General features: G+C 45.1%; 30 non-coding genes across 30 annotated transcripts; all 30 read right to left on the reverse strand.

Moving 5' to 3' along the window:
- Positions 1-168: 168 nt before the first annotated feature.
- On the reverse strand, positions 169-241 carry TRNAM-CAU (transfer RNA methionine (anticodon CAU)). The gene has a single exon. It is a non-coding gene; the product is annotated as a tRNA-Met (tRNA).
- Positions 242-2,462: 2,221 nt separating this feature from the next.
- Positions 2,463-2,535, reverse strand: TRNAM-CAU (transfer RNA methionine (anticodon CAU)). Its single transcript has one exon. It is a non-coding gene; the product is annotated as a tRNA-Met (tRNA).
- A 264-nt stretch (positions 2,536-2,799) lies between these two features.
- TRNAM-CAU (transfer RNA methionine (anticodon CAU)) lies at positions 2,800-2,872 on the reverse strand. The gene has a single exon. It is a non-coding gene; the product is annotated as a tRNA-Met (tRNA).
- Positions 2,873-3,136: 264 nt separating this feature from the next.
- TRNAM-CAU (transfer RNA methionine (anticodon CAU)) lies at positions 3,137-3,209 on the reverse strand. Its single transcript has one exon. It is a non-coding gene; the product is annotated as a tRNA-Met (tRNA).
- A 265-nt stretch (positions 3,210-3,474) lies between these two features.
- TRNAM-CAU (transfer RNA methionine (anticodon CAU)) lies at positions 3,475-3,547 on the reverse strand. Its single transcript has one exon. It is a non-coding gene; the product is annotated as a tRNA-Met (tRNA).
- Positions 3,548-5,768: 2,221 nt separating this feature from the next.
- TRNAM-CAU (transfer RNA methionine (anticodon CAU)) lies at positions 5,769-5,841 on the reverse strand. Its single transcript has one exon. It is a non-coding gene; the product is annotated as a tRNA-Met (tRNA).
- Positions 5,842-6,105: 264 nt separating this feature from the next.
- On the reverse strand, positions 6,106-6,178 carry TRNAM-CAU (transfer RNA methionine (anticodon CAU)). Its single transcript has one exon. It is a non-coding gene; the product is annotated as a tRNA-Met (tRNA).
- Positions 6,179-6,442: 264 nt separating this feature from the next.
- Positions 6,443-6,515, reverse strand: TRNAM-CAU (transfer RNA methionine (anticodon CAU)). The gene has a single exon. It is a non-coding gene; the product is annotated as a tRNA-Met (tRNA).
- Positions 6,516-6,780: 265 nt separating this feature from the next.
- On the reverse strand, positions 6,781-6,853 carry TRNAM-CAU (transfer RNA methionine (anticodon CAU)). Its single transcript has one exon. It is a non-coding gene; the product is annotated as a tRNA-Met (tRNA).
- Positions 6,854-9,074: 2,221 nt separating this feature from the next.
- Positions 9,075-9,147, reverse strand: TRNAM-CAU (transfer RNA methionine (anticodon CAU)). Its single transcript has one exon. It is a non-coding gene; the product is annotated as a tRNA-Met (tRNA).
- Positions 9,148-9,411: 264 nt separating this feature from the next.
- On the reverse strand, positions 9,412-9,484 carry TRNAM-CAU (transfer RNA methionine (anticodon CAU)). Its single transcript has one exon. It is a non-coding gene; the product is annotated as a tRNA-Met (tRNA).
- A 264-nt stretch (positions 9,485-9,748) lies between these two features.
- TRNAM-CAU (transfer RNA methionine (anticodon CAU)) lies at positions 9,749-9,821 on the reverse strand. The gene has a single exon. It is a non-coding gene; the product is annotated as a tRNA-Met (tRNA).
- A 267-nt stretch (positions 9,822-10,088) lies between these two features.
- TRNAM-CAU (transfer RNA methionine (anticodon CAU)) lies at positions 10,089-10,161 on the reverse strand. The gene has a single exon. It is a non-coding gene; the product is annotated as a tRNA-Met (tRNA).
- A 264-nt stretch (positions 10,162-10,425) lies between these two features.
- TRNAM-CAU (transfer RNA methionine (anticodon CAU)) lies at positions 10,426-10,498 on the reverse strand. Its single transcript has one exon. It is a non-coding gene; the product is annotated as a tRNA-Met (tRNA).
- A 2,221-nt stretch (positions 10,499-12,719) lies between these two features.
- TRNAM-CAU (transfer RNA methionine (anticodon CAU)) lies at positions 12,720-12,792 on the reverse strand. The gene has a single exon. It is a non-coding gene; the product is annotated as a tRNA-Met (tRNA).
- A 264-nt stretch (positions 12,793-13,056) lies between these two features.
- On the reverse strand, positions 13,057-13,129 carry TRNAM-CAU (transfer RNA methionine (anticodon CAU)). Its single transcript has one exon. It is a non-coding gene; the product is annotated as a tRNA-Met (tRNA).
- A 264-nt stretch (positions 13,130-13,393) lies between these two features.
- TRNAM-CAU (transfer RNA methionine (anticodon CAU)) lies at positions 13,394-13,466 on the reverse strand. Its single transcript has one exon. It is a non-coding gene; the product is annotated as a tRNA-Met (tRNA).
- A 265-nt stretch (positions 13,467-13,731) lies between these two features.
- Positions 13,732-13,804, reverse strand: TRNAM-CAU (transfer RNA methionine (anticodon CAU)). The gene has a single exon. It is a non-coding gene; the product is annotated as a tRNA-Met (tRNA).
- A 2,221-nt stretch (positions 13,805-16,025) lies between these two features.
- TRNAM-CAU (transfer RNA methionine (anticodon CAU)) lies at positions 16,026-16,098 on the reverse strand. The gene has a single exon. It is a non-coding gene; the product is annotated as a tRNA-Met (tRNA).
- Positions 16,099-16,362: 264 nt separating this feature from the next.
- Positions 16,363-16,435, reverse strand: TRNAM-CAU (transfer RNA methionine (anticodon CAU)). The gene has a single exon. It is a non-coding gene; the product is annotated as a tRNA-Met (tRNA).
- Positions 16,436-16,699: 264 nt separating this feature from the next.
- TRNAM-CAU (transfer RNA methionine (anticodon CAU)) lies at positions 16,700-16,772 on the reverse strand. The gene has a single exon. It is a non-coding gene; the product is annotated as a tRNA-Met (tRNA).
- Positions 16,773-17,039: 267 nt separating this feature from the next.
- TRNAM-CAU (transfer RNA methionine (anticodon CAU)) lies at positions 17,040-17,112 on the reverse strand. The gene has a single exon. It is a non-coding gene; the product is annotated as a tRNA-Met (tRNA).
- A 264-nt stretch (positions 17,113-17,376) lies between these two features.
- On the reverse strand, positions 17,377-17,449 carry TRNAM-CAU (transfer RNA methionine (anticodon CAU)). The gene has a single exon. It is a non-coding gene; the product is annotated as a tRNA-Met (tRNA).
- A 2,221-nt stretch (positions 17,450-19,670) lies between these two features.
- On the reverse strand, positions 19,671-19,743 carry TRNAM-CAU (transfer RNA methionine (anticodon CAU)). Its single transcript has one exon. It is a non-coding gene; the product is annotated as a tRNA-Met (tRNA).
- A 264-nt stretch (positions 19,744-20,007) lies between these two features.
- TRNAM-CAU (transfer RNA methionine (anticodon CAU)) lies at positions 20,008-20,080 on the reverse strand. The gene has a single exon. It is a non-coding gene; the product is annotated as a tRNA-Met (tRNA).
- Positions 20,081-20,344: 264 nt separating this feature from the next.
- TRNAM-CAU (transfer RNA methionine (anticodon CAU)) lies at positions 20,345-20,417 on the reverse strand. Its single transcript has one exon. It is a non-coding gene; the product is annotated as a tRNA-Met (tRNA).
- A 265-nt stretch (positions 20,418-20,682) lies between these two features.
- TRNAM-CAU (transfer RNA methionine (anticodon CAU)) lies at positions 20,683-20,755 on the reverse strand. The gene has a single exon. It is a non-coding gene; the product is annotated as a tRNA-Met (tRNA).
- A 2,221-nt stretch (positions 20,756-22,976) lies between these two features.
- TRNAM-CAU (transfer RNA methionine (anticodon CAU)) lies at positions 22,977-23,049 on the reverse strand. The gene has a single exon. It is a non-coding gene; the product is annotated as a tRNA-Met (tRNA).
- Positions 23,050-23,313: 264 nt separating this feature from the next.
- On the reverse strand, positions 23,314-23,386 carry TRNAM-CAU (transfer RNA methionine (anticodon CAU)). The gene has a single exon. It is a non-coding gene; the product is annotated as a tRNA-Met (tRNA).
- A 264-nt stretch (positions 23,387-23,650) lies between these two features.
- Positions 23,651-23,723, reverse strand: TRNAM-CAU (transfer RNA methionine (anticodon CAU)). The gene has a single exon. It is a non-coding gene; the product is annotated as a tRNA-Met (tRNA).
- Between the last annotated feature and the right edge of the window lie 163 nt (positions 23,724-23,886).

The raw sequence follows: 23,886 nt of genomic DNA on the forward strand, positions 1-23,886 counted from the left end.
AGCCCCATTGGTTCTATGGTATTTTGCGATCATATTTCTTTTCTGCGTCAGTAAAGAATCCAATCCTGTGATTCACAAGGACCGCGTTGCGGTCTACTGAACATCATGCTCCTCTTCATGTTTAGAAAGGATATGTCCAATTGAATTTGCTGAAACAAAAAACACTTGTGCCCTCTCTGAGGCTCGAACTCAGGACCTTCAGATTATGAGACTGACGCGCTGCCTACTGCGCTAAGAAGGCTGCGATTTTATGATTTGTTGATGAAGATTATGTGACACAACTCCACACTCAAAACTCCAGAGAGAATACGATCCATCTGAAAAGCTTCACTTGAATGTATAGTGTTTTGTACTTCAGATGTCTTCCATTCATCAATCAAGAGTCCCATCCTTCGATGCTTGAATTTTGAGCTAGTTATTTTGATATGCTCCAAAACAGGTAAGATGCCACAAACTTCCAACCCCTCCCTCGCTGGATATATACCTAACTCTTTTCAGCCCTTTTTTCTTACCAGTTTTTAATTCTCCTCCCCCAAAGTCCCTTTTGTAAGCAGGTCGCTTTTTTTCCCATTTGCAGAGAGTTTTGCTCCTTTCCTATATATATATGCATGATTAATTATGTGTTTCCACTTCCATCATTTAGTTTTCTTGTGTGCGTTCAGCCGGTTTCGTTATACTCGCTGCTTACATCGCTTATGTCAGGTTTGTATTATGTCACAGTTTGTTATGCTGTTATTTGACATCAGATCTCATGCTGATCTGCTTGCGGCTGGTGACAGGTAGCATGCCACAAAAACAAACCCCAAACTACATCATTATCACACCTGTGAGGCACACGGTTCATGAAGAGAGTCCAAACGCGCCCTCTAGTAACAGAGCAAGGTAACTGCCGGCCAGGTCAAGAAGGGTGGACGGGGCTGGGTTATGCAGATGAACTCCCAGAAGTTCCCAGACTGAACCCAAGAGGATTCCATCCTCCAGAACGCTTTATCCAGCCCATTAAAGCATCCAGCGGGCCACAGGAACATCCAGGAAGGCCAATCCAGGCTTTGCTCCTGAAGGAACTGTAGTTCAAAACCCACCCTCATTTAAAAGTGGCCAGGGTTCCTCCTAGCTTTTTGGTCTATAGAACCTGGCCGTTCGTGGCCGTTCGTGGCCAGTGAGGGAAAGTTGAAAGCTGCATTCCCTGCTGTGTGATTTAAACACAGCCAGGCTCACAAGGGCACTTTTATTATGCCGAAGGAGGGCCTTGCAGACTGTCCATGCCTGAGCCGCAACTGTGCCTGCGTTCCCCAGAGCCTTTCGTGGGCACAGGGGCAAGACAATCACCAGAAACAGAAGTGTCGAAATTGGCTGCATCCCCTTGTGCTACCCCTCTTTGCCTCTTTTCGCATTTGCCTTTCATGCAGTCGCCTCACTATTTGGCCGCTAGGCTTGGGTGCCCCACCTGTCTTTTCTAGAGTTTATTTTGTGAGAGACTTTAAACATACTCCAAGGGTCTGCTTGAAGACCTCTCAAGTCCCTCACACAGCCAGAAAATACATTTTGAAATACTTGCTCATTCTCTGAAACTGCCCTCATGTAAACCTGCCCCACTGCATCTAACACCATAAAATGTACCATCCTTATTTCCTGAATCTTTGCTCAAAGACCTACGTTGGCTCTATCAGTATGCGCCCATGCTAGCCCAACCAGCAACCTTATCATTTTAAACTGCCCCACCTCTATTCGAAAGAACCTGTTTGTTTGAACTGACCCCTCTTTTCCCCACTGGTTGGCCCCACTTACCTTTTTCTTTCCTTTACAGATTACGGCCTGGGTACCCTGGGCTTATCCGGACCAACTACAGAGCCATAACGCCACTAGGGCGGCGATGGACACTGCACGGAGGCTTATTAATATGAAAAACCATAGCAGGGTTCGTGCGGCATCAACCTTATATGCACAACCATGTTTTGCCATTAGTTCATAGTGCACCTGATGGGCTCTGGAAGGCACAAGGAGAAGGCGTGGGAACACAGGGCCAGAAAGTTTGCACAGGGACTGCTTACATTTGCAAAATACCAAACATTGTACTCATTCTGTCAACGTTTTTGAAAAGTTATTACCTGAAACATAAGAGGCCTGCCTTCTCTGAGGAAAGAACTCAGGACCTTCAAATTATGAGACTGACGCGCTGCCTACTGCACTAAGCAGGTTCGGCTGGAGTATGTTTGGAGAACCTGGTGGAGAAACAGATCCAAGACCACGCTACTCACAAAGTGCAGATAGAAATATTCAAATAAAATGCAGCTAGCCCCATTGGTTCTATGGTATTTTGCGATCATATTTCTTTTCTGCGTCAGTAAAGAATCCAATCCTCTGATTCACAAGGACCGCGTTGCGGTCTACTGAACATCATGCTACTCTTCATGTTTAGAAAGGATATGTCCAATTGAATTTGCTGAAACAAAAAACACTTGTGCCCTCTCTGAGGCTCGAACTCAGGACCTTCAGAATATGAGACTGACGCGCTGCCTACTGCGCTAAGAAGGCTCTGCTGGAGTATTTTTGGAGAACTTGGTGGAGGACCAGATCTGAGACAACGCTACTCACACAGTCCAGATAGAAATATTAAAATAAAATGCAGCTAGCCCCATTGGTTCTATGGTATTTTGCGATCATATTTCTTTTCTGCGTCAGTAAAGAATCCAATCCTCTGATTCACAAGGACCGCGTTGCGGTCTACTGAACATCATGCTACTCTTCATGTTTAGAAAGGATATGTCCAATTGAATTTGCTGAAACAAAAAACACTTGTGCCCTCTCTGAGGCTCGAACTCAGGACCTTCAGATTATGAGACTGACGCGCTGCCTACTGCGCTAAGAAGGCTCTGCTGGAGTATTTTTGGAGAACTTGGTGGAGAACCAGATCTGAGACAACGCTACTCACACAGTCCAGATAGAAATATTAAAATAAAATGCAGCTAGCCCCATTGGTTCTATGGTATTTTGCGATCATATTTCTTTTCTGCGTCAGTAAAGAATCCAATCCTGTGATTCACAAGGACCGCGTTGCGGTCTACTGAACATCATTCTCCTCTTCATGTTTAGAAAGGATATGTCCAATTGAATTTGCTGAAACAAAAAACACTTGTGCCCTCTCTGAGGCTCGAACTCAGGACCTTCAGATTATGAGACTGACGCGCTGCCTACTGCGCTAAGAAGGCTCCGTTGGAGGCTCTTTGGATAACCTGGTGGAGAGCATGATTTGAGACCACGCTACTCACAAAGTCCAGATAGAAATATTCAAATAAAACGCAGCTAGCCCCAATTGGTTCTTTGGTATTTGGCAATCATATTTCTTTTCTGCGTCAGTAAAGAATCCAATCCTGTGATTCACAAGGACCGCGTTGCGGTCTACTGAACATCATGCTCCTCTTCATGTTTAGAAAGGATATGTCCAATTGAATTTGCTGAAACAAAAAACACTTGTGCCCTCTCTGAGGCTCGAACTCAGGACCTTCAGATTATGAGACTGACGCGCTGCCTACTGCGCTAAGAAGGCTGCGATTTTATGATTTGTTGATGAAGATTATGTGACACAACTCCACACTCAAAACTCCAGAGAGAATACGATCCATCTGAAAAGCTTCACTTGAATGTATAGTGTTTTGTACTTCAGATGTCTTCCATTCATCAATCAAGAGTCCCATCCTTCGATGCTTGAATTTTGAGCTAGTTATTTTGATATGCTCCAAAACAGGTAAGATGCCACAAACTTCCAACCCCTCCCTCGCTGGATATATACCTAACTCTTTTCAGCCCTTTTTTCTTACCAGTTTTTAATTCTCCTCCCCCAAAGTCCCTTTTGTAAGCAGGTCGCTTTTTTTCCCATTTGCAGAGAGTTTTGCTCCTTTCCTATATATATATGCATGATTAATTATGTGTTTCCACTTCCATCATTTAGTTTTCTTGTGTGCGTTCAGCCGGTTTCGTTATACTCGCTGCTTACATCGCTTATGTCAGGTTTGTATTATGTCACAGTTTGTTATGCTGTTATTTGACATCAGATCTCATGCTGATCTGCTTGCGGCTGGTGACAGGTAGCATGCCACAAAAACAAACCCCAAACTACATCATTATCACACCTGTGAGGCACACGGTTCATGAAGAGAGTCCAAACGCGCCCTCTAGTAACAGAGCAAGGTAACTGCCGGCCAGGTCAAGAAGGGTGGACGGGGCTGGGTTATGCAGATGAACTCCCAGAAGTTCCCAGACTGAACCCAAGAGGATTCCATCCTCCAGAACGCTTTATCCAGCCCATTAAAGCATCCAGCGGGCCACAGGAACATCCAGGAAGGCCAATCCAGGCTTTGCTCCTGAAGGAACTGTAGTTCAAAACCCACCCTCATTTAAAAGTGGCCAGGGTTCCTCCTAGCTTTTTGGTCTATAGAACCTGGCCGTTCGTGGCCGTTCGTGGCCAGTGAGGGAAAGTTGAAAGCTGCATTCCCTGCTGTGTGATTTAAACACAGCCAGGCTCACAAGGGCACTTTTATTATGCCGAAGGAGGGCCTTGCAGACTGTCCATGCCTGAGCCGCAACTGTGCCTGCGTTCCCCAGAGCCTTTCGTGGGCACAGGGGCAAGACAATCACCAGAAACAGAAGTGTCGAAATTGGCTGCATCCCCTTGTGCTACCCCTCTTTGCCTCTTTTCGCATTTGCCTTTCATGCAGTCGCCTCACTATTTGGCCGCTAGGCTTGGGTGCCCCACCTGTCTTTTCTAGAGTTTATTTTGTGAGAGACTTTAAACATACTCCAAGGGTCTGCTTGAAGACCTCTCAAGTCCCTCACACAGCCAGAAAATACATTTTGAAATACTTGCTCATTCTCTGAAACTGCCCTCATGTAAACCTGCCCCACTGCATCTAACACCATAAAATGTACCATCCTTATTTCCTGAATCTTTGCTCAAAGACCTACGTTGGCTCTATCAGTATGCGCCCATGCTATCCCAACCAGCAACCTTATCATTTTAAACTGCCCCACCTCTATTCGAAAGAACCTGTTTGTTTGAACTGACCCCTCTTTTCCCCACTGGTTGGCCCCACTTACCTTTTTCTTTCCTTTACAGATTACGGCCTGGGTACCCTGGGCTTATCCGGACCAACTACAGAGCCATAACGCCACTAGGGCGGCGATGGACACTGCACGGAGGCTTATTAATATGAAAAACCATAGCAGGGTTCGTGCGGCATCAACCTTATATGCACAACCATGTTTTGCCATTAGTTCATAGTGCACCTGATGGGCTCTGGAAGGCACAAGGAGAAGGCGTGGGAACACAGGGCCAGAAAGTTTGCACAGGGACTGCTTACATTTGCAAAATACCAAACATTGTACTCATTCTGTCAACGTTTTTGAAAAGTTATTACCTGAAACATAAGAGGCCTGCCTTCTCTGAGGAAAGAACTCAGGACCTTCAAATTATGAGACTGACGCGCTGCCTACTGCACTAAGCAGGTTCGGCTGGAGTATGTTTGGAGAACCTGGTGGAGAAACAGATCCAAGACCACGCTACTCACAAAGTGCAGATAGAAATATTCAAATAAAATGCAGCTAGCCCCATTGGTTCTATGGTATTTTGCGATCATATTTCTTTTCTGCGTCAGTAAAGAATCCAATCCTCTGATTCACAAGGACCGCGTTGCGGTCTACTGAACATCATGCTACTCTTCATGTTTAGAAAGGATATGTCCAATTGAATTTGCTGAAACAAAAAACACTTGTGCCCTCTCTGAGGCTCGAACTCAGGACCTTCAGAATATGAGACTGACGCGCTGCCTACTGCGCTAAGAAGGCTCTGCTGGAGTATTTTTGGAGAACTTGGTGGAGGACCAGATCTGAGACAACGCTACTCACACAGTCCAGATAGAAATATTAAAATAAAATGCAGCTAGCCCCATTGGTTCTATGGTATTTTGCGATCATATTTCTTTTCTGCGTCAGTAAAGAATCCAATCCTCTGATTCACAAGGACCGCGTTGCGGTCTACTGAACATCATGCTACTCTTCATGTTTAGAAAGGATATGTCCAATTGAATTTGCTGAAACAAAAAACACTTGTGCCCTCTCTGAGGCTCGAACTCAGGACCTTCAGATTATGAGACTGACGCGCTGCCTACTGCGCTAAGAAGGCTCTGCTGGAGTATTTTTGGAGAACTTGGTGGAGAACCAGATCTGAGACAACGCTACTCACACAGTCCAGATAGAAATATTAAAATAAAATGCAGCTAGCCCCATTGGTTCTATGGTATTTTGCGATCATATTTCTTTTCTGCGTCAGTAAAGAATCCAATCCTGTGATTCACAAGGACCGCGTTGCGGTCTACTGAACATCATTCTCCTCTTCATGTTTAGAAAGGATATGTCCAATTGAATTTGCTGAAACAAAAAACACTTGTGCCCTCTCTGAGGCTCGAACTCAGGACCTTCAGATTATGAGACTGACGCGCTGCCTACTGCGCTAAGAAGGCTCCGTTGGAGGCTCTTTGGATAACCTGGTGGAGAGCATGATTTGAGACCACGCTACTCACAAAGTCCAGATAGAAATATTCAAATAAAACGCAGCTAGCCCCAATTGGTTCTTTGGTATTTGGCAATCATATTTCTTTTCTGCGTCAGTAAAGAATCCAATCCTGTGATTCACAAGGACCGCGTTGCGGTCTACTGAACATCATGCTCCTCTTCATGTTTAGAAAAAATATGTCCAATTGTATTTGTTGAAACAAAAAACACTTGTGCCCTCTCTGAGGCTCGAACTCAGGACCTTCAGATTATGAGACTGACGCGCTGCCTACTGCGCTAAGAAGGCTGGGATTTTATGATTTGTTGATGAAGATTATGTGACACAACTCCACACTCAAAACTCCAGAGAGAATACGATCCATCTGAAAAGCTTCACTTGAATGTATAGTGTTTTGTACTTCAGATGTCTTCCATTCATCAATCAAGAGTCCCATCCTTCGATGCTTGAATTTTGAGCTAGTTATTTTGATATGCTCCAAAACAGGTAAGATGCCACAAACTTCCAACCCCTCCCTCGCTGGATATATACCTAACTCTTTTCAGCCCTTTTTTCTTACCAGTTTTTAATTCTCCTCCCCCAAAGTCCCTTTTGTAAGCAGGTCGCTTTTTTTCCCATTTGCAGAGAGTTTTGCTCCTTTCCTATATATATATGCATGATTAATTATGTGTTTCCACTTCCATCATTTAGTTTTCTTGTGTGCGTTCAGCCGGTTTCGTTATACTCGCTGCTTACATCGCTTATGTCAGGTTTGTATTATGTCACAGTTTGTTATGCTGTTATTTGACATCAGATCTCATGCTGATCTGCTTGCGGCTGGTGACAGGTAGCATGCCACAAAAACAAACCCCAAACTACATCATTATCACACCTGTGAGGCACACGGTTCATGAAGAGAGTCCAAACGCGCCCTCTAGTAACAGAGCAAGGTAACTGCCGGCCAGGTCAAGAAGGGTGGACGGGGCTGGGTTATGCAGATGAACTCCCAGAAGTTCCCAGACTGAACCCAAGAGGATTCCATCCTCCAGAACGCTTTATCCAGCCCATTAAAGCATCCAGCGGGCCACAGGAACATCCAGGAAGGCCAATCCAGGCTTTGCTCCTGAAGGAACTGTAGTTCAAAACCCACCCTCATTTAAAAGTGGCCAGGGTTCCTCCTAGCTTTTTGGTCTATAGAACCTGGCCGTTCGTGGCCGTTCGTGGCCAGTGAGGGAAAGTTGAAAGCTGCATTCCCTGCTGTGTGATTTAAACACAGCCAGGCTCACAAGGGCACTTTTATTATGCCGAAGGAGGGCCTTGCAGACTGTCCATGCCTGAGCCACAACTGTGCCTGCGTTCCCCAGAGCCTTTCGTGGGCACAGGGGCAAGACAATCACCAGAAACAGAAGTGTCGAAATTGGCTGCATCCCCTTGTGCTACCCCTCTTTGCCTCTTTTCGCATTTGCCTTTCATGCAGTCGCCTCACTATTTGGCCGCTAGGCTTGGGTGCCCCACCTGTCTTTTCTAGAGTTTATTTTGTGAGAGACTTTAAACATACTCCAAGGGTCTGCTTGAAGACCTCTCAAGTCCCTCACACAGCCAGAAAATACATTTTGAAATACTTGCTCATTCTCTGAAACTGCCCTCATGTAAACCTGCCCCACTGCATCTAACACCATAAAATGTACCATCCTTATTTCCTGAATCTTTGCTCAAAGACCTACGTTGGCTCTATCAGTATGCGCCCATGCTATCCCAACCAGCAACCTTATCATTTTAAACTGCCCCACCTCTATTCGAAAGAACCTGTTTGTTTGAACTGACCCCTCTTTTCCCCACTGGTTGGCCCCACTTACCTTTTTCTTTCCTTTACAGATTACGGCCTGGGTACCCTGGGCTTATCCGGACCAACTACAGAGCCATAACGCCACTAGGGCGGCGATGGACACTGCACGGAGGCTTATTAATATGAAAAACCATAGCAGGGTTCGTGCGGCATCAACCTTATATGCACAACCATGTTTTGCCATTAGTTCATAGTGCACCTGATGGGCTCTGGAAGGCACAAGGAGAAGGCGTGGGAACACAGGGCCAGAAAGTTTGCACAGGGACTGCTTACATTTGCAAAATACCAAACATTGTACTCATTCTGTCAACGTTTTTGAAAAGTTATTACCTGAAACATAAGAGGCCTGCCTTCTCTGAGGAAAGAACTCAGGACCTTCAAATTATGAGACTGACGCGCTGCCTACTGCACTAAGCAGGTTCGGCTGGAGTATGTTTGGAGAACCTGGTGGAGAAACAGATCCAAGACCACGCTACTCACAAAGTGCAGATAGAAATATTCAAATAAAATGCAGCTAGCCCCATTGGTTCTATGGTATTTTGCGATCATATTTCTTTTCTGCGTCAGTAAAGAATCCAATCCTCTGATTCACAAGGACCGCGTTGCGGTCTACTGAACATCATGCTACTCTTCATGTTTAGAAAGGATATGTCCAATTGAATTTGCTGAAACAAAAAACACTTGTGCCCTCTCTGAGGCTCGAACTCAGGACCTTCAGAATATGAGACTGACGCGCTGCCTACTGCGCTAAGAAGGCTCTGCTGGAGTATTTTTGGAGAACTTGGTGGAGGACCAGATCTGAGACAACGCTACTCACACAGTCCAGATAGAAATATTAAAATAAAATGCAGCTAGCCCCATTGGTTCTATGGTATTTTGCGATCATATTTCTTTTCTGCGTCAGTAAAGAATCCAATCCTCTGATTCACAAGGACCGCGTTGCGGTCTACTGAACATCATGCTACTCTTCATGTTTAGAAAGGATATGTCCAATTGAATTTGCTGAAACAAAAAACACTTGTGCCCTCTCTGAGGCTCGAACTCAGGACCTTCAGAATATGAGACTGACGCGCTGCCTACTGCGCTAAGAAGGCTCTGCTGGAGTATTTTTGGAGAACTTGGTGGAGGACCAGATCTGAGACAACGCTACTCACACAGTCCAGATAGAAATATTAAAATAAAATGCAGCTAGCCCCATTGGTTCTATGGTATTTTGCGATCATATTTCTTTTCTGCGTCAGTAAAGAATCCAATCCTCTGATTCACAAGGACCGCGTTGCGGTCTACTGAACATCATGCTACTCTTCATGTTTAGAAAGGATATGTCCAATTGAATTTGCTGAAACAAAAAACACTTGTGCCCTCTCTGAGGCTCGAACTCAGGACCTTCAGATTATGAGACTGACGCGCTGCCTACTGCGCTAAGAAGGCTCCGTTGGAGGCTCTTTGGATAACCTGGTGGAGAGCATGATTTGAGACCACGCTACTCACAAAGTCCAGATAGAAATATTCAAATAAAACGCAGCTAGCCCCAATTGGTTCTTTGGTATTTGGCAATCATATTTCTTTTCTGCGTCAGTAAAGAATCCAATCCTGTGATTCACAAGGACCGCGTTGCGGTCTACTGAACATCATGCTCCTCTTCATGTTTAGAAAGGATATGTCCAATTGAATTTGCTGAAACACAAAAAACACTTGTGCCCTCTCTGAGGCTCGAACTCAGGACCTTCAGATTATGAGACTGACGCGCTGCCTACTGCGCTAAGAAGGCTCTGCTGGAGTATTTTTGGAGAACTTGGTGGAGGACCAGATCTGAGACAACGCTACTCACACAGTCCAGATAGAAATATTAAAATAAAATGCAGCTAGCCCCATTGGTTCTATGGTATTTTGCGATCATATTTCTTTTCTGCGTCAGTAAAGAATCCAATCCTGTGATTCACAAGGACCGCGTTGCGGTCTACTGAACATCATGCTCCTCTTCATGTTTAGAAAGGATATGTCCAATTGAATTTGCTGAAACAAAAAACACTTGTGCCCTCTCTGAGGCTCGAACTCAGGACCTTCAGATTATGAGACTGACGCGCTGCCTACTGCGCTAAGAAGGCTGCGATTTTATGATTTGTTGATGAAGATTATGTGACACAACTCCACACTCAAAACTCCAGAGAGAATACGATCCATCTGAAAAGCTTCACTTGAATGTATAGTGTTTTGTACTTCAGATGTCTTCCATTCATCAATCAAGAGTCCCATCCTTCGATGCTTGAATTTTGAGCTAGTTATTTTGATATGCTCCAAAACAGGTAAGATGCCACAAACTTCCAACCCCTCCCTCGCTGGATATATACCTAACTCTTTTCAGCCCTTTTTTCTTACCAGTTTTTAATTCTCCTCCCCCAAAGTCCCTTTTGTAAGCAGGTCGCTTTTTTTCCCATTTGCAGAGAGTTTTGCTCCTTTCCTATATATATATGCATGATTAATTATGTGTTTCCACTTCCATCATTTAGTTTTCTTGTGTGCGTTCAGCCGGTTTCGTTATACTCGCTGCTTACATCGCTTATGTCAGGTTTGTATTATGTCACAGTTTGTTATGCTGTTATTTGACATCAGATCTCATGCTGATCTGCTTGCGGCTGGTGACAGGTAGCATGCCACAAAAACAAACCCCAAACTACATCATTATCACACCTGTGAGGCACACGGTTCATGAAGAGAGTCCAAACGCGCCCTCTAGTAACAGAGCAAGGTAACTGCCGGCCAGGTCAAGAAGGGTGGACGGGGCTGGGTTATGCAGATGAACTCCCAGAAGTTCCCAGACTGAACCCAAGAGGATTCCATCCTCCAGAACGCTTTATCCAGCCCATTAAAGCATCCAGCGGGCCACAGGAACATCCAGGAAGGCCAATCCAGGCTTTGCTCCTGAAGGAACTGTAGTTCAAAACCCACCCTCATTTAAAAGTGGCCAGGGTTCCTCCTAGCTTTTTGGTCTATAGAACCTGGCCGTTCGTGGCCGTTCGTGGCCAGTGAGGGAAAGTTGAAAGCTGCATTCCCTGCTGTGTGATTTAAACACAGCCAGGCTCACAAGGGCACTTTTATTATGCCGAAGGAGGGCCTTGCAGACTGTCCATGCCTGAGCCGCAACTGTGCCTGCGTTCCCCAGAGCCTTTCGTGGGCACAGGGGCAAGACAATCACCAGAAACAGAAGTGTCGAAATTGGCTGCATCCCCTTGTGCTACCCCTCTTTGCCTCTTTTCGCATTTGCCTTTCATGCAGTCGCCTCACTATTTGGCCGCTAGGCTTGGGTGCCCCACCTGTCTTTTCTAGAGTTTATTTTGTGAGAGACTTTAAACATACTCCAAGGGTCTGCTTGAAGACCTCTCAAGTCCCTCACACAGCCAGAAAATACATTTTGAAATACTTGCTCATTCTCTGAAACTGCCCTCATGTAAACCTGCCCCACTGCATCTAACACCATAAAATGTACCATCCTTATTTCCTGAATCTTTGCTCAAAGACCTACGTTGGCTCTATCAGTATGCGCCCATGCTATCCCAACCAGCAACCTTATCATTTTAAACTGCCCCACCTCTATTCGAAAGAACCTGTTTGTTTGAACTGACCCCTCTTTTCCCCACTGGTTGGCCCCACTTACCTTTTTCTTTCCTTTACAGATTACGGCCTGGGTACCCTGGGCTTATCCGGACCAACTACAGAGCCATAACGCCACTAGGGCGGCGATGGACACTGCACGGAGGCTTATTAATATGAAAAACCATAGCAGGGTTCGTGCGGCATCAACCTTATATGCACAACCATGTTTTGCCATTAGTTCATAGTGCACCTGATGGGCTCTGGAAGGCACAAGGAGAAGGCGTGGGAACACAGGGCCAGAAAGTTTGCACAGGGACTGCTTACATTTGCAAAATACCAAACATTGTACTCATTCTGTCAACGTTTTTGAAAAGTTATTACCTGAAACATAAGAGGCCTGCCTTCTCTGAGGAAAGAACTCAGGACCTTCAAATTATGAGACTGACGCGCTGCCTACTGCACTAAGCAGGTTCGGCTGGAGTATGTTTGGAGAACCTGGTGGAGAAACAGATCCAAGACCACGCTACTCACAAAGTGCAGATAGAAATATTCAAATAAAATGCAGCTAGCCCCATTGGTTCTATGGTATTTTGCGATCATATTTCTTTTCTGCGTCAGTAAAGAATCCAATCCTCTGATTCACAAGGACCGCGTTGCGGTCTACTGAACATCATGCTACTCTTCATGTTTAGAAAGGATATGTCCAATTGAATTTGCTGAAACAAAAAACACTTGTGCCCTCTCTGAGGCTCGAACTCAGGACCTTCAGAATATGAGACTGACGCGCTGCCTACTGCGCTAAGAAGGCTCTGCTGGAGTATTTTTGGAGAACTTGGTGGAGGACCAGATCTGAGACAACGCTACTCACACAGTCCAGATAGAAATATTAAAATAAAATGCAGCTAGCCCCATTGGTTCTATGGTATTTTGCGATCATATTTCTTTTCTGCGTCAGTAAAGAATCCAATCCTCTGATTCACAAGGACCGCGTTGCGGTCTACTGAACATCATGCTACTCTTCATGTTTAGAAAGGATATGTCCAATTGAATTTGCTGAAACAAAAAACACTTGTGCCCTCTCTGAGGCTCGAACTCAGGACCTTCAGATTATGAGACTGACGCGCTGCCTACTGCGCTAAGAAGGCTCTGCTGGAGTATTTTTGGAGAACTTGGTGGAGAACCAGATCTGAGACAACGCTACTCACACAGTCCAGATAGAAATATTAAAATAAAATGCAGCTAGCCCCATTGGTTCTATGGTATTTTGCGATCATATTTCTTTTCTGCGTCAGTAAAGAATCCAATCCTGTGATTCACAAGGACCGCGTTGCGGTCTACTGAACATCATTCTCCTCTTCATGTTTAGAAAGGATATGTCCAATTGAATTTGCTGAAACAAAAAACACTTGTGCCCTCTCTGAGGCTCGAACTCAGGACCTTCAGATTATGAGACTGACGCGCTGCCTACTGCGCTAAGAAGGCTCCGTTGGAGGCTCTTTGGATAACCTGGTGGAGAGCATGATTTGAGACCACGCTACTCACAAAGTCCAGATAGAAATATTCAAATAAAACGCAGCTAGCCCCAATTGGTTCTTTGGTATTTGGCAATCATATTTCTTTTCTGCGTCAGTAAAGAATCCAATCCTGTGATTCACAAGGACCGCGTTGCGGTCTACTGAACATCATGCTCCTCTTCATGTTTAGAAAAAATATGTCCAATTGTATTTGTTGAAACAAAAAACACTTGTGCCCTCTCTGAGGCTCGAACTCAGGACCTTCAGATTATGAGACTGACGCGCTGCCTACTGCGCTAAGAAGGCTGGGATTTTATGATTTGTTGATGAAGATTATGTGACACAACTCCACACTCAAAACTCCAGAGAGAATACGATCCATCTGAAAAGCTTCACTTGAATGTATAGTGTTTTGTACTTCAGATGTCTTCCATTCATCAATCAAGAGTCCCATCCTTCGATGCTTGAATTTTGAGCTAGTTATTTTGATATGCTCCAAAACAGGTAAGATGCCACAAACTTCCAACCCCTCCCTCGCTGGATATATACCTAACTCTTTTCAGCCCTTTTTTCTTACCAGTTTTTAATTCTCCTCCCCCAAAGTCCCTTTTGTAAGCAGGTCGCTTTTTTTCCCATTTGCAGAGAGTTTTGCTCCTTTCCTATATATATATGCATGATTAATTATGTGTTTCCACTTCCATCATTTAGTTTTCTTGTGTGCGTTCAGCCGGTTTCGTTATACTCGCTGCTTACATCGCTTATGTCAGGTTTGTATTATGTCACAGTTTGTTATGCTGTTATTTGACATCAGATCTCATGCTGATCTGCTTGCGGCTGGTGACAGGTAGCATGCCACAAAAACAAACCCCAAACTACATCATTATCACACCTGTGAGGCACACGGTTCATGAAGAGAGTCCAAACGCGCCCTCTAGTAACAGAGCAAGGTAACTGCCGGCCAGGTCAAGAAGGGTGGACGGGGCTGGGTTATGCAGATGAACTCCCAGAAGTTCCCAGACTGAACCCAAGAGGATTCCATCCTCCAGAACGCTTTATCCAGCCCATTAAAGCATCCAGCGGGCCACAGGAACATCCAGGAAGGCCAATCCAGGCTTTGCTCCTGAAGGAACTGTAGTTCAAAACCCACCCTCATTTAAAAGTGGCCAGGGTTCCTCCTAGCTTTTTGGTCTATAGAACCTGGCCGTTCGTGGCCGTTCGTGGCCAGTGAGGGAAAGTTGAAAGCTGCATTCCCTGCTGTGTGATTTAAACACAGCCAGGCTCACAAGGGCACTTTTATTATGCCGAAGGAGGGCCTTGCAGACTGTCCATGCCTGAGCCACAACTGTGCCTGCGTTCCCCAGAGCCTTTCGTGGGCACAGGGGCAAGACAATCACCAGAAACAGAAGTGTCGAAATTGGCTGCATCCCCTTGTGCTACCCCTCTTTGCCTCTTTTCGCATTTGCCTTTCATGCAGTCGCCTCACTATTTGGCCGCTAGGCTTGGGTGCCCCACCTGTCTTTTCTAGAGTTTATTTTGTGAGAGACTTTAAACATACTCCAAGGGTCTGCTTGAAGACCTCTCAAGTCCCTCACACAGCCAGAAAATACATTTTGAAATACTTGCTCATTCTCTGAAACTGCCCTCATGTAAACCTGCCCCACTGCATCTAACACCATAAAATGTACCATCCTTATTTCCTGAATCTTTGCTCAAAGACCTACGTTGGCTCTATCAGTATGCGCCCATGCTATCCCAACCAGCAACCTTATCATTTTAAACTGCCCCACCTCTATTCGAAAGAACCTGTTTGTTTGAACTGACCCCTCTTTTCCCCACTGGTTGGCCCCACTTACCTTTTTCTTTCCTTTACAGATTACGGCCTGGGTACCCTGGGCTTATCCGGACCAACTACAGAGCCATAACGCCACTAGGGCGGCGATGGACACTGCACGGAGGCTTATTAATATGAAAAACCATAGCAGGGTTCGTGCGGCATCAACCTTATATGCACAACCATGTTTTGCCATTAGTTCATAGTGCACCTGATGGGCTCTGGAAGGCACAAGGAGAAGGCGTGGGAACACAGGGCCAGAAAGTTTGCACAGGGACTGCTTACATTTGCAAAATACCAAACATTGTACTCATTCTGTCAACGTTTTTGAAAAGTTATTACCTGAAACATAAGAGGCCTGCCTTCTCTGAGGAAAGAACTCAGGACCTTCAAATTATGAGACTGACGCGCTGCCTACTGCACTAAGCAGGTTCGGCTGGAGTATGTTTGGAGAACCTGGTGGAGAAACAGATCCAAGACCACGCTACTCACAAAGTGCAGATAGAAATATTCAAATAAAATGCAGCTAGCCCCATTGGTTCTATGGTATTTTGCGATCATATTTCTTTTCTGCGTCAGTAAAGAATCCAATCCTCTGATTCACAAGGACCGCGTTGCGGTCTACTGAACATCATGCTACTCTTCATGTTTAGAAAGGATATGTCCAATTGAATTTGCTGAAACAAAAAACACTTGTGCCCTCTCTGAGGCTCGAACTCAGGACCTTCAGAATATGAGACTGACGCGCTGCCTACTGCGCTAAGAAGGCTCTGCTGGAGTATTTTTGGAGAACTTGGTGGAGGACCAGATCTGAGACAACGCTACTCACACAGTCCAGATAGAAATATTAAAATAAAATGCAGCTAGCCCCATTGGTTCTATGGTATTTTGCGATCATATTTCTTTTCTGCGTCAGTAAAGAATCCAATCCTCTGATTCACAAGGACCGCGTTGCGGTCTACTGAACATCATGCTACTCTTCATGTTTAGAAAGGATATGTCCAATTGAATTTGCTGAAACAAAAAACACTTGTGCCCTCTCTGAGGCTCGAACTCAGGACCTTCAGAATATGAGACTGACGCGCTGCCTACTGCGCTAAGAAGGCTCTGCTGGAGTATTTTTGGAGAACTTGGTGGAGGACCAGATCTGAGACAACGCTACTCACACAGTCCAGATAGAAATATTAAAATAAAATGCAGCTAGCCCCATTGGTTCTATGGTATTTTGCGATCATATTTCTTTTCTGCGTCAGTAAAGAATCCAATCCTCTGATTCACAAGGACCGCGTTGCGGTCTACTGAACATCATGCTACTCTTCATGTTTAGAAAGGATATGTCCAATTGAATTTGCTGAAACAAAAAACACTTGTGCCCTCTCTGAGGCTCGAACTCAGGACCTTCAGATTATGAGACTGACGCGCTGCCTACTGCGCTAAGAAGGCTCCGTTGGAGGCTCTTTGGATAACCTGGTGGAGAGCATGATTTGAGACCACGCTACTCACAAAGTCCAGATAGAAATATTCAAATAAAACGCAGCTAGCCCCAATTGGTTCTTTGGTATTTGGCAATCATATTTCTTTTCTGCGTCAGTAAAGAATCCAATCCTGTGATTCACAAGGACCGCGTTGCGGTCTACTGAACATCATGCTCCTCTTCATGTTTAGAAAGGATATGTCCAATTGAATTTGCTGAAACACAAAAAACACTTGTGCCCTCTCTGAGGCTCGAACTCAGGACCTTCAGATTATGAGACTGACGCGCTGCCTACTGCGCTAAGAAGGCTCTGCTGGAGTATTTTTGGAGAACTTGGTGGAGGACCAGATCTGAGACAACGCTACTCACACAGTCCAGATAGAAATATTAAAATAAAATGCAGCTAGCCCCATTGGTTCTATGGTATTTTGCGATCATATTTCTTTTCTGCGTCAGTAAAGAATCCAATCCTGTGATTCACAAGGACCGCGTTGCGGTCTACTGAACATCATGCTCCTCTTCATGTTTAGAAAGGATATGTCCAATTGAATTTGCTGAAACAAAAAACACTTGTGCCCTCTCTGAGGCTCGAACTCAGGACCTTCAGATTATGAGACTGACGCGCTGCCTACTGCGCTAAGAAGGCTGCGATTTTATGATTTGTTGATGAAGATTATGTGACACAACTCCACACTCAAAACTCCAGAGAGAATACGATCCATCTGAAAAGCTTCACTTGAATGTATAGTGTTTTGTACTTCAGATGTCTTCCATTCATCAATCAAGAGTCCCATCCTTCGATGCTTGAATTTTGAGCTAGTTATTTTGATATGCTCCAAAACAGGTAAGATGCCACAAACTTCCAACCCCTCCCTCGCTGGATATATACCTAACTCTTTTCAGCCCTTTTTTCTTACCAGTTTTTAATTCTCCTCCCCCAAAGTCCCTTTTGTAAGCAGGTCGCTTTTTTTCCCATTTGCAGAGAGTTTTGCTCCTTTCCTATATATATATGCATGATTAATTATGTGTTTCCACTTCCATCATTTAGTTTTCTTGTGTGCGTTCAGCCGGTTTCGTTATACTCGCTGCTTACATCGCTTATGTCAGGTTTGTATTATGTCACAGTTTGTTATGCTGTTATTTGACATCAGATCTCATGCTGATCTGCTTGCGGCTGGTGACAGGTAGCATGCCACAAAAACAAACCCCAAACTACATCATTATCACACCTGTGAGGCACACGGTTCATGAAGAGAGTCCAAACGCGCCCTCTAGTAACAGAGCAAGGTAACTGCCGGCCAGGTCAAGAAGGGTGGACGGGGCTGGGTTATGCAGATGAACTCCCAGAAGTTCCCAGACTGAACCCAAGAGGATTCCATCCTCCAGAACGCTTTATCCAGCCCATTAAAGCATCCAGCGGGCCACAGGAACATCCAGGAAGGCCAATCCAGGCTTTGCTCCTGAAGGAACTGTAGTTCAAAACCCACCCTCATTTAAAAGTGGCCAGGGTTCCTCCTAGCTTTTTGGTCTATAGAACCTGGCCGTTCGTGGCCGTTCGTGGCCAGTGAGGGAAAGTTGAAAGCTGCATTCCCTGCTGTGTGATTTAAACACAGCCAGGCTCACAAGGGCACTTTTATTATGCCGAAGGAGGGCCTTGCAGACTGTCCATGCCTGAGCCGCAACTGTGCCTGCGTTCCCCAGAGCCTTTCGTGGGCACAGGGGCAAGACAATCACCAGAAACAGAAGTGTCGAAATTGGCTGCATCCCCTTGTGCTACCCCTCTTTGCCTCTTTTCGCATTTGCCTTTCATGCAGTCGCCTCACTATTTGGCCGCTAGGCTTGGGTGCCCCACCTGTCTTTTCTAGAGTTTATTTTGTGAGAGACTTTAAACATACTCCAAGGGTCTGCTTGAAGACCTCTCAAGTCCCTCACACAGCCAGAAAATACATTTTGAAATACTTGCTCATTCTCTGAAACTGCCCTCATGTAAACCTGCCCCACTGCATCTAACACCATAAAATGTACCATCCTTATTTCCTGAATCTTTGCTCAAAGACCTACGTTGGCTCTATCAGTATGCGCCCATGCTATCCCAACCAGCAACCTTATCATTTTAAACTGCCCCACCTCTATTCGAAAGAACCTGTTTGTTTGAACTGACCCCTCTTTTCCCCACTGGTTGGCCCCACTTACCTTTTTCTTTCCTTTACAGATTACGGCCTGGGTACCCTGGGCTTATCCGGACCAACTACAGAGCCATAACGCCACTAGGGCGGCGATGGACACTGCACGGAGGCTTATTAATATGAAAAACCATAGCAGGGTTCGTGCGGCATCAACCTTATATGCACAACCATGTTTTGCCATTAGTTCATAGTGCACCTGATGGGCTCTGGAAGGCACAAGGAGAAGGCGTGGGAACACAGGGCCAGAAAGTTTGCACAGGGACTGCTTACATTTGCAAAATACCAAACATTGTACTCATTCTGTCAACGTTTTTGAAAAGTTATTACCTGAAACATAAGAGGCCTGCCTTCTCTGAGGAAAGAACTCAGGACCTTCAAATTATGAGACTGACGCGCTGCCTACTGCACTAAGCAGGTTCGGCTGGAGTATGTTTGGAGAACCTGGTGGAGAAACAGATCCAAGACCACGCTACTCACAAAGTGCAGATAGAAATATTCAAATAAAATGCAGCTAGCCCCATTGGTTCTATGGTATTTTGCGATCATATTTCTTTTCTGCGTCAGTAAAGAATCCAATCCTCTGATTCACAAGGACCGCGTTGCGGTCTACTGAACATCATGCTACTCTTCATGTTTAGAAAGGATATGTCCAATTGAATTTGCTGAAACAAAAAACACTTGTGCCCTCTCTGAGGCTCGAACTCAGGACCTTCAGAATATGAGACTGACGCGCTGCCTACTGCGCTAAGAAGGCTCTGCTGGAGTATTTTTGGAGAACTTGGTGGAGGACCAGATCTGAGACAACGCTACTCACACAGTCCAGATAGAAATATTAAAATAAAATGCAGCTAGCCCCATTGGTTCTATGGTATTTTGCGATCATATTTCTTTTCTGCGTCAGTAAAGAATCCAATCCTCTGATTCACAAGGACCGCGTTGCGGTCTACTGAACATCATGCTACTCTTCATGTTTAGAAAGGATATGTCCAATTGAATTTGCTGAAACAAAAAACACTTGTGCCCTCTCTGAGGCTCGAACTCAGGACCTTCAGATTATGAGACTGACGCGCTGCCTACTGCGCTAAGAAGGCTCTGCTGGAGTATTTTTGGAGAACTTGGTGGAGAACCAGATCTGAGACAACGCTACTCACACAGTCCAGATAGAAATATTAAAATAAAATGCAGCTAGCCCCATTGGTTCTATGGTATTTTGCGATCATATTTCTTTTCTGCGTCAGTAAAGAATCCAATCCTGTGATTCACAAGGACCGCGTTGCGGTCTACTGAACATCATTCTCCTCTTCATGTTTAGAAAGGATATGTCCAATTGAATTTGCTGAAACAAAAAACACTTGTGCCCTCTCTGAGGCTCGAACTCAGGACCTTCAGATTATGAGACTGACGCGCTGCCTACTGCGCTAAGAAGGCTCCGTTGGAGGCTCTTTGGATAACCTGGTGGAGAGCATGATTTGAGACCACGCTACTCACAAAGTCCAGATAGAAATATTCAAATAAAACGCAGCTAGCCCCAATTGGTTCTTTGGTATTTGGCAATCATATTTCTTTTCTGCGTCAGTAAAGAATCCAATCCTGTGATTCACAAGGACCGCGTTGCGGTCTACTGAACATCATGCTCCTCTTCATGTTTAGAAAAAATATGTCCAATTGTATTTGTTGAAACAAAAAACACTTGTGCCCTCTCTGAGGCTCGAACTCAGGACCTTCAGATTATGAGACTGACGCGCTGCCTACTGCGCTAAGAAGGCTGCGATTTTATGATTTGTTGATGAAGATTATGTGACACAACTCCACACTCAAAACTCCAGAGAGAATACGATCCATCTGAAAAGCTTCACTTGAATGTATAGTGTTTTGTACTTCAGATGTCTTCCATTCATCAATCAAGAGTCCCATCCTTCGATGCTTGAATTTTGAGCTAGTTATTTTGATATGCTCCAAAACAGGTAAGATGCCACAAACTTCCAACCCCTCCCTCGCTGGATATATACCTAACTCTTTTCAGCCCTTTTTTCTTACCAGTTTTTAATTCTCCTCCCCCAAAGTCCCTTTTGTAAGCAGGTCGCTTTTTTTCCCATTTGCAGAGAGTTTTGCTCCTTTCCTATATATATATGCATGATTAATTATGTGTTTCCACTTCCATCATTTAGTTTTCTTGTGTGCGTTCAGCCGGTTTCGTTATACTCGCTGCTTACATCGCTTATGTCAGGTTTGTATTATGTCACAGTTTGTTATGCTGTTATTTGACATCAGATCTCATGCTGATCTGCTTGCGGCTGGTGACAGGTAGCATGCCACAAAAACAAACCCCAAACTACATCATTATCACACCTGTGAGGCACACGGTTCATGAAGAGAGTCCAAACGCGCCCTCTAGTAACAGAGCAAGGTAACTGCCGGCCAGGTCAAGAAGGGTGGACGGGGCTGGGTTATGCAGATGAACTCCCAGAAGTTCCCAGACTGAACCCAAGAGGATTCCATCCTCCAGAACGCTTTATCCAGCCCATTAAAGCATCCAGCGGGCCACAGGAACATCCAGGAAGGCCAATCCAGGCTTTGCTCCTGAAGGAACTGTAGTTCAAAACCCACCCTCATTTAAAAGTGGCCAGGGTTCCTCCTAGCTTTTTGGTCTATAGAACCTGGCCGTTCGTGGCCGTTCGTGGCCAGTGAGGGAAAGTTGAAAGCTGCATTCCCTGCTGTGTGATTTAAACACAGCCAGGCTCACAAGGGCACTTTTATTATGCCGAAGGAGGGCCTTGCAGACTGTCCATGCCTGAGCCGCAACTGTGCCTGCGTTCCCCAGAGCCTTTCGTGGGCACAGGGGCAAGACAATCACCAGAAACAGAAGTGTCGAAATTGGCTGCATCCCCTTGTGCTACCCCTCTTTGCCTCTTTTCGCATTTGCCTTTCATGCAGTCGCCTCACTATTTGGCCGCTAGGCTTGGGTGCCCCACCTGTCTTTTCTAGAGTTTATTTTGTGAGAGACTTTAAACATACTCCAAGGGTCTGCTTGAAGACCTCTCAAGTCCCTCACACAGCCAGAAAATACATTTTGAAATACTTGCTCATTCTCTGAAACTGCCCTCATGTAAACCTGCCCCACTGCATCTAACACCATAAAATGTACCATCCTTATTTCCTGAATCTTTGCTCAAAGACCTACGTTGGCTCTATCAGTATGCGCCCATGCTATCCCAACCAGCAACCTTATCATTTTAAACTGCCCCACCTCTATTCGAAAGAACCTGTTTGTTTGAACTGACCCCTCTTTTCCCCACTGGTTGGCCCCACTTACCTTTTTCTTTCCTTTACAGATTACGGCCTGGGTACCCTGGGCTTATCCGGACCAACTACAGAGCCATAACGCCACTAGGGCGGCGATGGACACTGCACGGAGGCTTATTAATATGAAAAACCATAGCAGGGTTCGTGCGGCATCAACCTTATATGCACAACCATGTTTTGCCATTAGTTCATAGTGCACCTGATGGGCTCTGGAAGGCACAAGGAGAAGGCGTGGGAACACAGGGCCAGAAAGTTTGCACAGGGACTGCTTACATTTGCAAAATACCAAACATTGTACTCATTCTGTCAACGTTTTTGAAAAGTTATTACCTGAAACATAAGAGGCCTGCCTTCTCTGAGGAAAGAACTCAGGACCTTCAAATTATGAGACTGACGCGCTGCCTACTGCACTAAGCAGGTTCGGCTGGAGTATGTTTGGAGAACCTGGTGGAGAAACAGATCCAAGACCACGCTACTCACAAAGTGCAGATAGAAATATTCAAATAAAATGCAGCTAGCCCCATTGGTTCTATGGTATTTTGCGATCATATTTCTTTTCTGCGTCAGTAAAGAATCCAATCCTCTGATTCACAAGGACCGCGTTGCGGTCTACTGAACATCATGCTACTCTTCATGTTTAGAAAGGATATGTCCAATTGAATTTGCTGAAACAAAAAACACTTGTGCCCTCTCTGAGGCTCGAACTCAGGACCTTCAGAATATGAGACTGACGCGCTGCCTACTGCGCTAAGAAGGCTCTGCTGGAGTATTTTTGGAGAACTTGGTGGAGGACCAGATCTGAGACAACGCTACTCACACAGTCCAGATAGAAATATTAAAATAAAATGCAGCTAGCCCCATTGGTTCTATGGTATTTTGCGATCATATTTCTTTTCTGCGTCAGTAAAGAATCCAATCCTCTGATTCACAAGGACCGCGTTGCGGTCTACTGAACATCATGCTACTCTTCATGTTTAGAAAGGATATGTCCAATTGAATTTGCTGAAACAAAAAACACTTGTGCCCTCTCTGAGGCTCGAACTCAGGACCTTCAGATTATGAGACTGACGCGCTGCCTACTGCGCTAAGAAGGCTCTGCTGGAGTATTTTTGGAGAACTTGGTGGAGAACCAGATCTGAGACAACGCTACTCACACAGTCCAGATAGAAATATTAAAATAAAATGCAGCTAGCCCCATTGGTTCTATGGTATTTTGCGATCATATTTCTTTTCTGCGTCAGTAAAGAATCCAATCCTGTGATTCACAAGGACCGCGTTGCGGTCTACTGAACATCATTCTCCTCTTCATGTTTAGAAAGGATATGTCCAATTGAATTTGCTGAAACAAAAAACACTTGTGCCCTCTCTGAGGCTCGAACTCAGGACCTTCAGATTATGAGACTGACGCGCTGCCTACTGCGCTAAGAAGGCTCCGTTGGAGGCTCTTTGGATAACCTGGTGGAGAGCATGATTTGAGACCACGCTACTCACAAAGTCCAGATAGAAATATTCAAATAAAACGCAGCTAGCCCCAATTGGTTCTTTGGTATTTGGCAATCATATTTCTTTTCTGCGTCAGTAAAGAATCCAATCC

This window comes from Ambystoma mexicanum, chromosome 4p (assembly GCF_040938575.1).
Source record: "Ambystoma mexicanum isolate Mex_15411 chromosome 4p, UKY_AmexF1_1, whole genome shotgun sequence".
NCBI lineage: Eukaryota > Metazoa > Chordata > Amphibia > Caudata > Ambystomatidae > Ambystoma > Ambystoma mexicanum.